This window comes from Oryx dammah, unplaced genomic scaffold (genome assembly GCF_014754425.2).
Source record: "Oryx dammah isolate SB20612 unplaced genomic scaffold, SCBI_Odam_1.1 HiC_scaffold_28, whole genome shotgun sequence".
In the NCBI taxonomy this organism is placed as follows: Eukaryota; Metazoa; Chordata; class Mammalia; order Artiodactyla; family Bovidae; genus Oryx; species Oryx dammah.
The window spans coordinates 44381029-44394474 of NW_024070212.1; the positions used below are offsets into that span (position 1 = coordinate 44381029).

At 38.3% G+C, this 13446-nt stretch overlaps 1 protein-coding gene across 1 annotated transcript in view; it reads left to right on the forward strand.

The window, feature by feature from the left end:
• The window catches only part of DPYD (dihydropyrimidine dehydrogenase), a 916336-nt gene that overhangs the window by 446848 nt on the left and 456042 nt on the right, over positions 1-13446 (forward strand). The window lies entirely within an intron of this gene.

Consider the following 13446-nt stretch of genomic DNA (forward strand, 5'->3'; position numbering starts at 1 on the left):
GCAAAAGTTTTTAAGTTTAATCAGGTCCCACTTGTTTGCTTCTGTTTTTATTTCCTTACTCTAGGAGGTGGGTCATAGATGATCTTGCTTTGATTTATATCATCAAGTGTTCTGCCTATGTTTTCCTCTTAGAGTTTTATAGTTTCTCATCTTACATTTAAGCCTTTAATCCATTTTGAGTTTCTCTCTATGTATGGTGTTAGGAAGTGTTCTAAATTCATTCTTTTACAAGTAGCTGTCTAATTTTCCCAGCACCATTTATTGAAGAGGCTGTCTTTGCCCCATTGTATATTCTTGTCTCCTCTGTCAAAAACAAGGTAACCATAGGTGCATGGGTTTATTTCTGGGCTTTCAATCTTCTTCCATTGGTATACATTTCTGTTTTTGTGCCAATACCATACTGTCTTGATGACTGTAGCTTTGTAGTATAATCTGAAGTTAGGAAGGTTGATTCCTCTGGCTTCATTCTTCTTTCTCAAGACTGCTTTGGCTACTCGGGGTCTTTTGTGTTTCCATATGAATTGTGAAATTTTTTGTGCTAGTTCTATGAAAAATACCATCAGTAATTTGATAAGGGATCACATTGAATCTGTAGATTGTGTTTGGTAGTATAGTCATTTTCACAATGTTGATTCTTCCTACCTAGGAACATGGAATATCTCTCCATCAGTTTATGTTGTCTTTGATTTCTTTCATCAGTGTCTTATAATTTTCTGTGTACAGTTCTTTAATCTCCTTAGGGAAATTTATTCCTTGATATTTAATTCTTTTTGTTGCAATGGTGAATAGGATTGACTCCTTAATTTTTCTTTCTGATTTTTGATTGTTAGTATAAATAAATGCAAGTAATTTCTGTATATTGATTTTGTATCCTGCAACTTTGCTAAATTCACTGATTAATTCTAGTAATTTTTTGATACTATCTTTAGGGTTTTCTATGTACAGTATCTGTCATTTGCAAACAGTGAGAGCTTTACTGTTTGTTGACATGCAGTGTTAAATAGAGGTAGATAAAGGTAGATAAAGAAGATTTATATGCATAAAGATTATCTGCAACGGGTAAAGAACAGTAGGAAAAGCAAACAAAAGAATAAATGTAGAAAAAAATAGGTTTAAAAAATTAAAAATTAAAATATAAAAAGAGAAAAGAGGTAAAAAAAAAAAAAAACAGGGAAACTTCACAAAACTGCAAAAGCCCACCGTTGAGGAAGAGGTTTATAACAATAAAAAAATGTGACTGAGCCAAAGAAAAAAATTTCACAAGCTTAATTAGATTTCATAGTGCCAAGAAAAACAACTAAAACAGCGTGGAAAAAAAAATAAGAAAAGAAAAAATCCAAGAGAATCTACAGAGCAAGTAAACATAAGAATAATAAATGTTTTTCTTGAGTCCCTGCTGTCAGTGTCCTTTCCCTCCCTGGGAGTCACAGTCCACCTCACCTCCCTAGGATGCCCTCCAACACTGTGCTTATCTCTGGACCTGCTGTGAGGGCTGCTCAGATTCTTATCTGACCCTATTCCTGTGTGTTCTTGCCTCCAATGTCCACAGCTATCAGAGCTAGTGTGTTTTCTTTTGTAGGAGCTCTCCATGACCTTTTATGTATTCCATAGACACAGAGTCTGGCTAGTTGGTCATGTGGATTTAATCTGCAGCTTATATAGCTGGTCGGAAGGTTTTGGGTCTTCTTCCTTCGCCACACTGCCTCTGGGTTTCAATTGTGGTTTTATTTCCACCTCTGCATGTGGGTTGTCCACTGGGGTTTGCTCCTGGGGCTGCCCTGGAGGGCTTGGGTCTGCCCCTAAGAGGACCAGGTGTGGAGGTGGTGCAGCTGCTTGTGTCACAGGGGTTCTGGCAGAACCAGGTACTCGGGGGATGGGGGTGTTGGAGGCTAGGGCAGCAGGAAATATAGTGCTCTAGAAGGGTATGGCAACCAGTATTGGCCAATACGTTCCAGTTTTCTTGCCTGGAGGACCCCCTCCCTGACAGAGAAGCCTGGCAGGCCATAGTCTACAGGGTCACAAAGAGTCTGTCAGGACCGAAGTGACTCTGTGCGCATAAACACAAAACTTTTCTCTTTTTTTTTGCCTGTGGCAGCTCTACACCAGTTGAGCATAAAGGTTGTGCAGTTGCTTGGCTTGCAGGGACCCTGGTGATGCCAAGTGTTTGGGACACAAACTGCCTCCACTGCAGGAGTCATGGCCCTATCAGAGTCTTTTTTTGAGCCTCTTAGCTGGCAATCAGAGGGCCTCTTTGGCCGGTCTTTCCCTGTAGCTCCTCCTGTTCAGGCACTTAGAGGGCTCCCTTGCCTGGTGTCCTTCTCTGTTGTTCGGTGCATCCAGCACATAAAGGGGCCCTCTGGCTGGGGTCCTATTCTGTAGATCTGTGAGCTGGGCACTTAAAGCGGCACCCTGGGTGGGGTCCTATTCTGTAGTTTAGTGCATCAGGAGTTTGATGGGCCAGCCTGTCTATTGTTCAGCTGCCAATGCTGGTGTGTGGGGAGAGAGAGGCTTTTCTGATGGCTTCACTCCATGCGTAGGCATGACTCAGCAGTATCTCCTTGCTTCCATGGCTGCTCAGCTTTCCTCCACAGGCGTTTCCCACCACAGTCTCCTCCCTCACATCCCTTTGATCCGTCTTTCCTCAGTCAACATCAGCCTTCACCATGGGATTGCTCCACAGTCCCTAAACTCCAGCTCTCAGCCGCTGCGTCTTCCAGGGGACCTGCTTCCCTGTCCATAGTATGTATGGCAGCAGCAAGGACTGTCTTATTCTCATTCCATTTAGGCTGCCACAGATGAGCTGTTTCACTCTCAGCCTTAAGTGTTTCTCCTCTGACTCACACAGTTGCCCTGCTGTGGGGATCAGACCCCTGCTTCAGTCCCCCACCTGCTGAGGCCAGGTCCAGTCCTACTAACACTCCTGTTTCTCCCTAGTTCCTTTTCCTACCGAGTTTAGCGTGGTTCTATATATTCTTTTCCTCTGGTCAGGTCCTCCTGTCCACTCTTGATGTTGGTGTTCTTGCATGCACTTCTGTGCCTGAAGGTGTATTCCTGAGGTATCCATGTAGAGAGATGTACTCCACGTCCACCTACTCCTCTGCCATCTTGTTCTCCCCTCAAAACTTTTTCATAGTTTCATATCTGTCTAAAATTTTCATTAGAAATAAAAATTTCTCAAAATGGAGAAATGAAATCTGATTTTATGTTATAATTGTAATCCTATACCTATGCCTTTCCATCATGGAAGCAGCTAATCCAAATAATTTCTGCTTTGCAAGTTCCCCCCCATCTCAGATATTTCTTCAAAGAGCAAAGTAAGTGAGCTAGAGTTAATTAATGCATTAATCCAACCTATGAATTAATCTAGCTATAAGTAGCTACACAATGTTATTTTTTTTTTTTGCCTTAAAATAATCTCAGAATGGATGCTTCAAGAGCTGTTGTACCCCAAGATAGGGAGCAATGTAGATATATCATAATGAAATATAAGTGAAATGAGTGAGTGAAAGCTATTTGATGATTTTAAATTACAAGAAACATAGTAATAGTTATTATCTCTTCTTTAGTCCAACGTAACACTAGCAATAGTCTTGCTTTTAACAGTTTTTTTTTTTTTTTAAATTTATTTATTTATTTTTAATTTTTACTTTACAATTCTGTATTGGTTTTGGCATAGATTGACATAAAAAATCATTCTATTAAGGCAAGTTAGGGAAAAATGCAATTGGGGTACATAATTATTATGTAATTTGCTTTCCTCCCAAAGATATAACTGTTATGTATGCACGTTTTTCTGTCTATGAATGCATGACCCAGCCAGGTTAATAGAATACTAGTGATAAAGAGTAATAATATAATAATAAAATAATTGGTCATTGTATTACAGGATTGTACTTATTTTTATTTCTATTCTCAAATGAAAAGCATTATGATTGATTATCTCATTAATATCTGAATGGTATGTACTTTTCACATTTGATGATAGTTTTCAATGCATGTGTACATATGCTATATGTGTGTGTTTAATCAAACCATCATGAATAATTTTTAGGTCAGTTTCCTAATAAGTATTATTTGCTTATTCATTCAAGTATCTTGTTCACTTTGATTATAAAGTAAGTGACCTATTTTTACAGTGTGCCAACATTTTGAAAATGTATTGATGATTGTCAGAACTGATGCCTTTTAAGCAGATAAATGTCCCCATATGAACACTTTTTAAGAGTATGTGCCCAGCTTATTTGAATAAGGTAGGCATTTTAGATGATGGTGGCTAAACTTGAATGTCTCACTTGAGAATAAGAATTAGGAGAAGCTTTACAATGGCTAAAGAAGTGATTTTCAGGCTTGGGTTCACAGTGCAATCTCTTGGAGACATTTTTTTTAAATTACGGTGTTTGAGTCCTACTCAGAGTGATTCTGATGTAATTGGTATGGAGTCTTTCTTGCCAAGACATTGGAATTTAAAAAAAAAAAAAAAGCAAAAACCTCTCCAAAATTTTAACATGTAGATTTAAAAATGTCTGGGCTAGACCTATAAAATATCAACCATTCTGGATAAGGAAGCAAAGGAAGTCAATTTGCAGAGACAGAATAATTCTAGATAAACAGAGAGGAGCAGAAAGGAAAAGATAAATCATATGGCTTTCCAAGTGGAGTCCCAGCATTTCCTGGACACCATGAGGCATTCCCTCTGAGTTACGTGAGATACTTCTATTCCATCACAATAACCTTCTGAACCTAGTTGTTACTTGGAACCAAAGGAGTCCATTTGAATCTGAAAGTTCAAAATCATGGCAGGCAGAAATGTGACCCCTATGGACTATAGTCTGCCAGGCTCCTCTGTCCATGGAATTCTCTAGACCAAAATCCTGGGGTGGGTAGCTGTTCCCTTCTCCAGGGGATCTTCCCAACCCAGGGATCAAACCCAGGTCTCCTGCCCTGCATGTAGATTCTTTACTGTTTGAGCCACCAGGGGATCTCAAGGATACTGGGGTCAGTGGCCTATCCCTTCTGCAGGGGAATTTCACAACCCAAGAATCAAACCAGGGTCTCCTGCATTGCAGGTGAATTCTTAACCAGCTGAGCTACCAGCAAAGCCTTATTTTAAACTGGATCCTGGAAAAATTGTAAGGTCAATTTTATGTCAGTTATTGTGACTGAATTAAAGAATACCTATATTTACATTGCCCAGAAAGTCATTTATCATTTCTACCAGGTAGCTCTTTTGAGAGCCTTTGCTAAATTATATAGTCTTCCAGAGGTAAGAGTTGAATGTTGCTCTTGTTCACTTGCTAAGCTATATCCAACTCTTTGCGACCTCATGGACTGCAGCACACCAGGCTTCCCTGAGTTTCAGTGTCTGCTGGAGTTTGCTCAAACTCATGTCCATCACTCTCAGTGATGCCATCTGTCGCCCCCTTTGACTGATGGATGGCATCACCAAGTGATGGACATGAGCTTGAACAGACTCATGAGTTTGAGTTGGTAATGCCATCCAACCATCTTGTCTTCTGTCATCCCCTTCTCCTCCTGCCTTTAATCTTTCCCAGCATCAGGGTCTTTTCTGATGAGTCAGTTCTTTGCATGAGGTGGCCAAAGTATTGAGGCTTCAGCTTCAGCATCAGTCCTACCAATGAATATTCAGGGTTGATTTCCTTTAGTATTGACTTATTTAATCTCCTTGCAGTCCAAGGGACTGTCAAGAGTCTTCTCCATCACCACAATTTGAAAGCATCAGTTCTTGAGTGCATCAATTCTATGGTCCAACTCTCACATCGATACATATACTGTACATTAGAATAATAGAATATTGGACATTTTTTAAATATCTGAAATATAGCTAATGATTATTTCATATAAACTGATCATCATCATCTTATGGAAACTGATGTAAAAAAAAAAGGTAAGTATAGTATGAAGGTCACTAGGATGATGCATTCAACAAATATTATAATCATTTTTCTGCTAAGTCTTATGCTAGGTGCTGAAAGTAAATTAGATGGGACACAATACATGTAAGCAATCAAGAAACAAGTGTGATTCAGGAACAACTGTGCTTGTGATAGCTACAGAAATGTCCTGGTGGAGATAAGACTGACTCTTAGAAGATTAGTTGGAATTTTCAGAGCAGGAAAACCAGGCAGGAAAAAACATTGTAGGAAAAATAAAAAATCATAGTGCCTAGATGCATTAGTGGTATTGGTTTTTATGAGAAATTATAAGTGGTTCAATAAACTGAAGTATCAGATGTGAGGGAATGGTAGTAGGTGAGATTAGAAGGGCTGAAACATGTGATTAGAACAAGTAAAGAAAGGGAAAAACCAAGATCACAACTGAGATTATATAATAATAAAGAGATTATGTTGTATTCTGTATTCTGCAAGCATTGAAGCTCCTTGGAGGATTTTGGAGGAAATGAGAAATTTTAAGTATAACCTTTATAAATTTGGGACCTCTCATGGTCTATGATCGGAGAAGGCAATGGCACCCTACTCCAGTACTCTTGCCTGGGAAATCCCATGGGCGGAGGAGCCTGGTAGGCTGCATTCTATGGAGTGGCAAAGAGTCAGACACGACTGAGCAACTTCACTTTCACTTTTCACTTTCATGCATTGGAGAAGGATATGGCAACCCACTCCAGTGTTCTTGCCTGGAGAATCCCAGGGACGGGGGAGCCTGGTGGGCTGCCATCTATGGGGTCACACAGAGTTGGACACGACTGAAACAACTTAGCAGCAGCAGCAGCATGGTCTATGATTGTCATGGAGTTATTTTTTTCTTTATTAGTTTATTTTAATTGGAGGCTAATTACATTATAATATTGTGGTGGGTTTTGCCATACATTGACATGAATCAGCCATGGGTGTACATTTGTCCCTCCATCACAAATCCCCCTCCTACCTTCGTCCCCATCCCATCCATCTGGATCATCCCAGTGCACCGGCTTTGAGTGCCCTGTTTCATGGATTGAATTTGGACTGGCGATCTATTTCACATATGGTAATATGCATGTTTCAATGCTATTCTATCAAATCATCTCACCCTCGCCTTCTCCCACAGGGTCCAAAAGTCTGTTCTTTATATCTGTGTCTCTTTTGCTGTCCTGCACATAGGGTTGTTGTTACCGTTTTTCTAAATTCCATATGTATGTGTTAATATACTGTACTGGTGTTTTTCTTTTTTATTTACTTCACTCTGTATAATAGGCTCCAGTTTCATCCACCTCAGTAGAACTGATTCAAATGCATTCTTTTTAATAGCTGAGTAATATTCCATTGTGTATATGTACCACAGCTTTTTTATCCATTTGTCTGCCATTGGACATCTAGGTTGCTTTCATGTCCTAGCTATTGTAAACAATGCTGCAGTGAACATTGGGGTACATGTGTCTCTTTCAGTTCTAGTTTCCTTGGTGTGTATGTCCAACAGTGGGATTGCTGGTTTGTATGGCAGTTCTATTTTCAGTTTTTAAAGGAATCTCCACACTGTTCTCCATAGTGGCTGTACTAGAGGGTTCCCTTTACTCCACACCCTCTCCAGCATTTATTGTTTGTAGACTTTTTGATGGCAGCCAGTCTGACTGGCATGCGATGGTACCTCATTTTGGTTTGATTTGCAATTCTCTGATAATGAGTGATGTTGAACATCTTTTCATGTGTTTGTTAGCCACCTGTATGTCTTCTTTGGAGAAATATCTGTTTAGTTCTTTGGCCCATTATTTGATTGGGTCATTTATTTTTCTGGTATTGAGCTGCATGAGCTGCCTGTATGTTTTGGAGATTTAATTCTTTGTCAGTTGTTTCATTTGCTATTATTTTCTCCCATTCTGAAGGCTGTCTTTTCACTTTGCTTATAATTTCCTTTGTTGTGCAAAAGCTTTTAAGTTTAATTAGGTCCCACTTGTTTATTTTTGCTTTTATTTCTATTAGTCTGGGAGGTGGGTTATAGAGGATCTTGCTATGATTTATGTCAGTAGTGTTCTTCCTATTTAGGAGTTTTATAGTTTCTGGTCTTATATTTAGATCTTTAATCCATTTTGAGGTTATTTTTGTGTATGGTGTTAGCAAGTGTTCTAGTTTCACTCTTTAACAGGTGATTGACCAGTTTTCCAGGACCATTTGTTAAAGAGATTATCTTTCTTCCATTGTATATTTTTTCCTCCTTTGTCAAAGATAAGGTGTCCATAAGTGTGTGGATTCATCTCTGGGCTTTCTATTTTGTTCCATTGATCTATATTTCTGTCTTTGTGCCAGTGCCATACTGTCTTGATGATAGTAGCTTTGTAGTATAGCCTGAAGTCAGGCAGGGTGATTCCTCCAGTTCCATTCTTCTTTCTCAAGATCGTGTTGTCTATTCAAGGTTTTTTTGTATTTCCATAAAAATTGTGAAATTATTTGTTCTAGTTCTTTGAAAAATACTGTTGGTAGCTTGATAAGGATTGCATTGAATCTATAGATTGCTTTGGGTAGTATACTCATTTTCACCATATTGATTCTTCTGATCCATGAACATGGTATATTTCTCCATCTATTAGTGTCCTCTTTGATTTCTTTCATCAGTGTTTCATAGTTTTCTATATATAGGTCTTTTGTTTCTTTAGGTAAATTATTCCTAAGTATTTTATTCTGTTCATCACAATGGTGAATGGGATTGTTTCCTTAATTTCTCTTTCTGTTTTCTCATTGTTACTGTAAAGGAATGCAAGGGATTTCTGTGTATTAATTTTATATCTTGCAATTTTACTATATTCATCAACTAGTAATTTTCTGGTGGTGTCTTTAGGGTTTTCTATATAGAGGATCTGTCATCTGGAAACAGTGAGAGTTTTATTTCTTTTACTATCTGGATCCCTTTTATTTCTTTTTCTTCTCTGATTGCTGTGACTAAAACTTCCAAAACTATGTTGAATAGTAGTGGCATGCTTGTCTTGTTCCTAACTTAGAGGAAATGCTGTCAATTTTTTGCCATTGAGGATACTGTTTGCTGTGGGTTTATTGTAGATGGCTTTTATTATGTTGAGGTATGTTCCTTCTATTCCTGCTTTCTGGAGAGTTATTTTTTTAGATTGAATTGTAAGTAACTAAAATCTTTTCTCAATCTCCCATAAAAAATTCTGAAGTGGAAAAAGCAAACTTATAAAAGTCATCTTTAGACATCTCTCTCATTCTCAGTGTCTCATGTCTGACAATGGGTTTTATAAAAGAAGTGTTACTTTGCTGTCAAAAAATCTGCTGAACATTTAGTCTCTCCTTTGTCTCTGGGTTTACTCTTGCCCTCCATCCTGATCTCAATTCTTTATTACTTCACCTTTTTTTGATTCTATAGTTTTCCTTTAGTTTCTAGGTGTCTGACTCCCATCAACCCTCCAAGCTTCTCTATAGAAAACAGACTGTATGACAGTGGGCACCTCATTGGACTTACTCTGTGCTAAATCCCCAGTGATTATACTAGTACCTGGCATATAATAAGCATTGCACAAATGCTTAACTGAACTCATTAATGAATGAATTCATCCATTATGACAGTGGTCCTTAATCTTTTTAAAGTGCATTTTGAACAACTAGAGAGATTGTGGTGATGTCCAGATTATAAGATGATTCCTTCATTAGAGAAGGGAAAGGAGGAGGGAAATTTAAAATTCAGGTTTCTGTATTTAGCCCTTTTAAGTATGTTAGCTGGTTCAGCCATTTCAGAGCACAAAAGGTAAATGAGCCATCTAACAAAGTACAGTGAGAATTTTGAAAAACATTATATATTAAAAATAATAATGAGCAAATAAGTAATGAGGATTACCTTGAGGAAAAGTGATTTTATTTATCTTTTTCTCTACAAATGGCAGAGTTTCCTTTAGAATAAGTGTTTTGTATAAAATATTATGTAATATAAACATATTTTACAAATATTTTTGATTCTAATAGAGATATTAATTTGAATATGCTACAGTCACTGCCTTCAAGGAGCATACATTCTGTTTGCAGAGAAAAATCAACATGCACAGCCCAGTGTGATGACTGTTGAGGTGGAGCCATATTTTAAATGATAAAATATCTAAGAAAAGAGTCAGCTACATTAGACAAGTGTATGGAATCCATTAAGGAAATGCCCCAGGAAGCATATGCTCGCATGAGTTGAGTTTCAAAGAATCACTAAGAGCCTGATGGGTGAAGAATGTGTTAGATTATATTTCAGGCTAATGGGAATACATCAGATAATGCAAGAGGTAAAGGATAGTGTGGTGAATGATCTGTGATTTTAATTTTGTGTTCACTTGATTGGTTGGTAGCTTTCTTTATGTTTTTCTATATGTAATCTTCAGAGACTTTTATCTGTTTTATTCACCACTATTTTTTACTTATTATAGGATAGACTCTCTTATGTGTCAATATTTTCTTTTTCTTTGTGTTGTTCCTGATGCCAGTATAACATCCTTTGTACAGTAGTGTCACTGGGGAACTAATCCTCATCATTCAACATCTAGGTTGTTTCTTACATTTGTTCGGTGGCTCAGACAGTAAAGCATCTGCTTGTAGTGCAGGAGACCCGGGTTTGATCCCTGGGTTGGGAAGATCCCCTGGAGAAGAAAATGGCAACCCACTCCAGTACTCCTGCTTGGAAAATTCCATGGACTAAGGAGCCTGATAGGCTACAGTCCATGGGGTTGCAAAGAGTCAGACACGACTGAGCGACTTCACTTCACTTCACTGGATGACTGGAAAAATAGTCACTTCATGGCAAATAGATGGGGATAATGAGGGAACAGTGTCAGATTTCATTTTTCTGGCCTCCAAAATCAATGTGGACAGTGACTGCAGCCACAAAATGAAAAGATGCTTGCTCCTTGGAAGAATAGCTATGACAAACCTGGAAAAGTGTATTAAAAAGCAAAGACATCACTTTGCCAACAAAGGTCTGTGTGGACAAAGCTCTGGTTTTTCCAGTAGTCATGTATGTATGTGAGAGTTGGATCATAAGGAAGGCTGAGAATTGAAGAATTGATGCTTTTGAACTGTGGTGTTAGAGAAGAGTCCTGAGGTCCCTTGGACAGTAAGGAGATCAAATCAGTGAATCCTAAAGAAATCAAACCTGAATATTCATTGAAAGTGAAGGTTCTCATTCGTGTCCGACTCTTTGCAATCCCATGGACTGTAGCCTACCAGGCTCTTCCATCCATGGAATTTTCCAGGCAAGAGTACTGGAGTGGGTTGCCATTTCCTTCTCCAGGTGATCTTCCCCACCCAGCGATCGAACCCAGATCTGAATTGCAGGCAGACGCTTTATTGTCTGAGCTACCAGGGAAGCCTTTGGATGGACTGATATTGAAGCTGAAGCTCCAATACTTTGGCCACCTGTTGTGAAGAGCTGACACTTGGAAAAGACCCTGATGCTGCAAAAAATTGAAGGCGAGAGGAGAAGGGGATGACAGAGGATGAGATGGTTGGATGGCATCACTGACTCAATGGACATGAGTTTGAGCTAACTCAGGGAGATTATGATGGACAGAGAAGCTTGGTATGCTGCAGTTCATGGGGTTGCAAAGAGTTGGACACAACTTAGTGACCAAACTAACAATAACAAATTACAGCTAAAGGTTGTACCTTATCTGCCTATACATTAGTAGTATTTTTGTTGATAAAATAAAATATACATTTTATGAAAGGTTATAACTCTCATTTGAAAAAGTTTTGTGTGTATTGATTTTTTTGTTACGTGTTTTGTTGTTTGCTTTTCATTTTTGTTTTGAAACAAGAAAAATCTTGCAAAGTTTGCCCATATTATTTCCTCTCTAAATATTGAGGTAGCAACATTTTTAAGAATTTCAAAGCAATGCTTTGTGTATTTAAAACTACATAAATTAAGAAATGCAAGTTGAACTACACATATATGTCTACCTCCTTGGTCTATTGCCCAAAGCTGTATAACTGTAATTTTTTGACAAACTAAAATTCACCTGTGAGATTCAAGAGGTTAGTTATTTCAGTATAAAGCCACAAAAAGATGAGAGACTGTATCACTTCAGCAAACATGAAACTGTAAGTATTTCTATCATTATCATAAGATGAAAGCTTTCCCAAAGTTTCTAGGTTCCTCAGACATGGAAGGAAATTTTTTATAAAATTTCTCTGGTGTTAACCAGACTGTGGTGTCAGGAAATTCTTCCTTCATCTGATCCGAACTTCCTTGATTCAGATTGAATTATGATTTAGAGCTAAGAAAGGGCTTCTCAGGTGGCTCAGTGGGTAAAGAATCTGCCTGCAATGCAAGAGACGCAGGAGATGCGGGTTCAATTCCTGGGTTGGAAAGAGTCCCTGGAGGAGGAAATGGCAAAGCACTCCAGTGTTCTTGCCTGGAGAATCCCATGGACAGAGGAGCCTGGTGGGCTACAGTCCATAGAGTTGCAAAGAGTTGGATACAACTGAAGCAACTGAGCATGCAGACACAGAGCTGAGAAAATCTCATGGAAGCTGTTTATTTCCTCACCTATTCCTGCACACACAGACACACATTCCTCAAATTAACATGCCTCAGATTATCCCAGATTATAGTGTTATATTATACACTATAACTTTTGTTTCTGTTAATAATCCTTTTAATAATATTGCAGTCCATGTGAGACCTGGAAGAATTATCCACACAATATAGAACTGCACAATATTCAGAAATGTACCTTGAAACCCAGAACATTCTTGGCAGAAGATGCGTGCTACAGCCGAAGCGTAGATGCCATCAGGCACCACTTTGCAGGCACCAGAGACACATTAGTCTTTCAGTTGACAAGTTTGATGCCTTTTTACATATTAAGTGAACTTTACTTTGCATTATAAATGGTGGAGGTCCAGAAATAATTTTTATGCAAGTCATGGCAATCTTTATCTACACAAGACACACTCCTGTAAAATTAAAGTTCTGCTCAAACAACTTTTGAGTGATTATTCACAAGAGAAAAGAGTTCTTACTTTAGAATTAACTAGACTGGTCTATTCAGTAACTTCTTTGCCTAAGAAAATTCATCTTCTTTATATTTGCCAGTATTATTTGTCTTTCAAAGATAAACAAAGAGAAAGAGAGGAAGGGAGGGAGGAAAGGAGAGAAACAGACATTTTATAAAGAACCCGATGAAAGCTTTAATAATCTCTGCAATCAGAGAGACAGCATTTGGCAAGCACCTTCTATGTTGCAGTGGTCCATGCACTTAATAAAGGACTTTTTAAATTGATTTGTTTCCAATAATTCAAGGTAACTTTATACTATATCCATTTAACAAATATAATTTTACAGTTTGAGAGCCAATGGACGATTTCGACATTAACTGTTTGGTACCTGTTTTTGCTGAAGAAAGCCTCCCCGTACACATGAGTACATTATCCACTTTCCAAATTAGATGTCTCCCTATGGCTTATGACTTCCTGCATTTTCCAGTATCTCTAGGAGATAGGAAATTAGGCA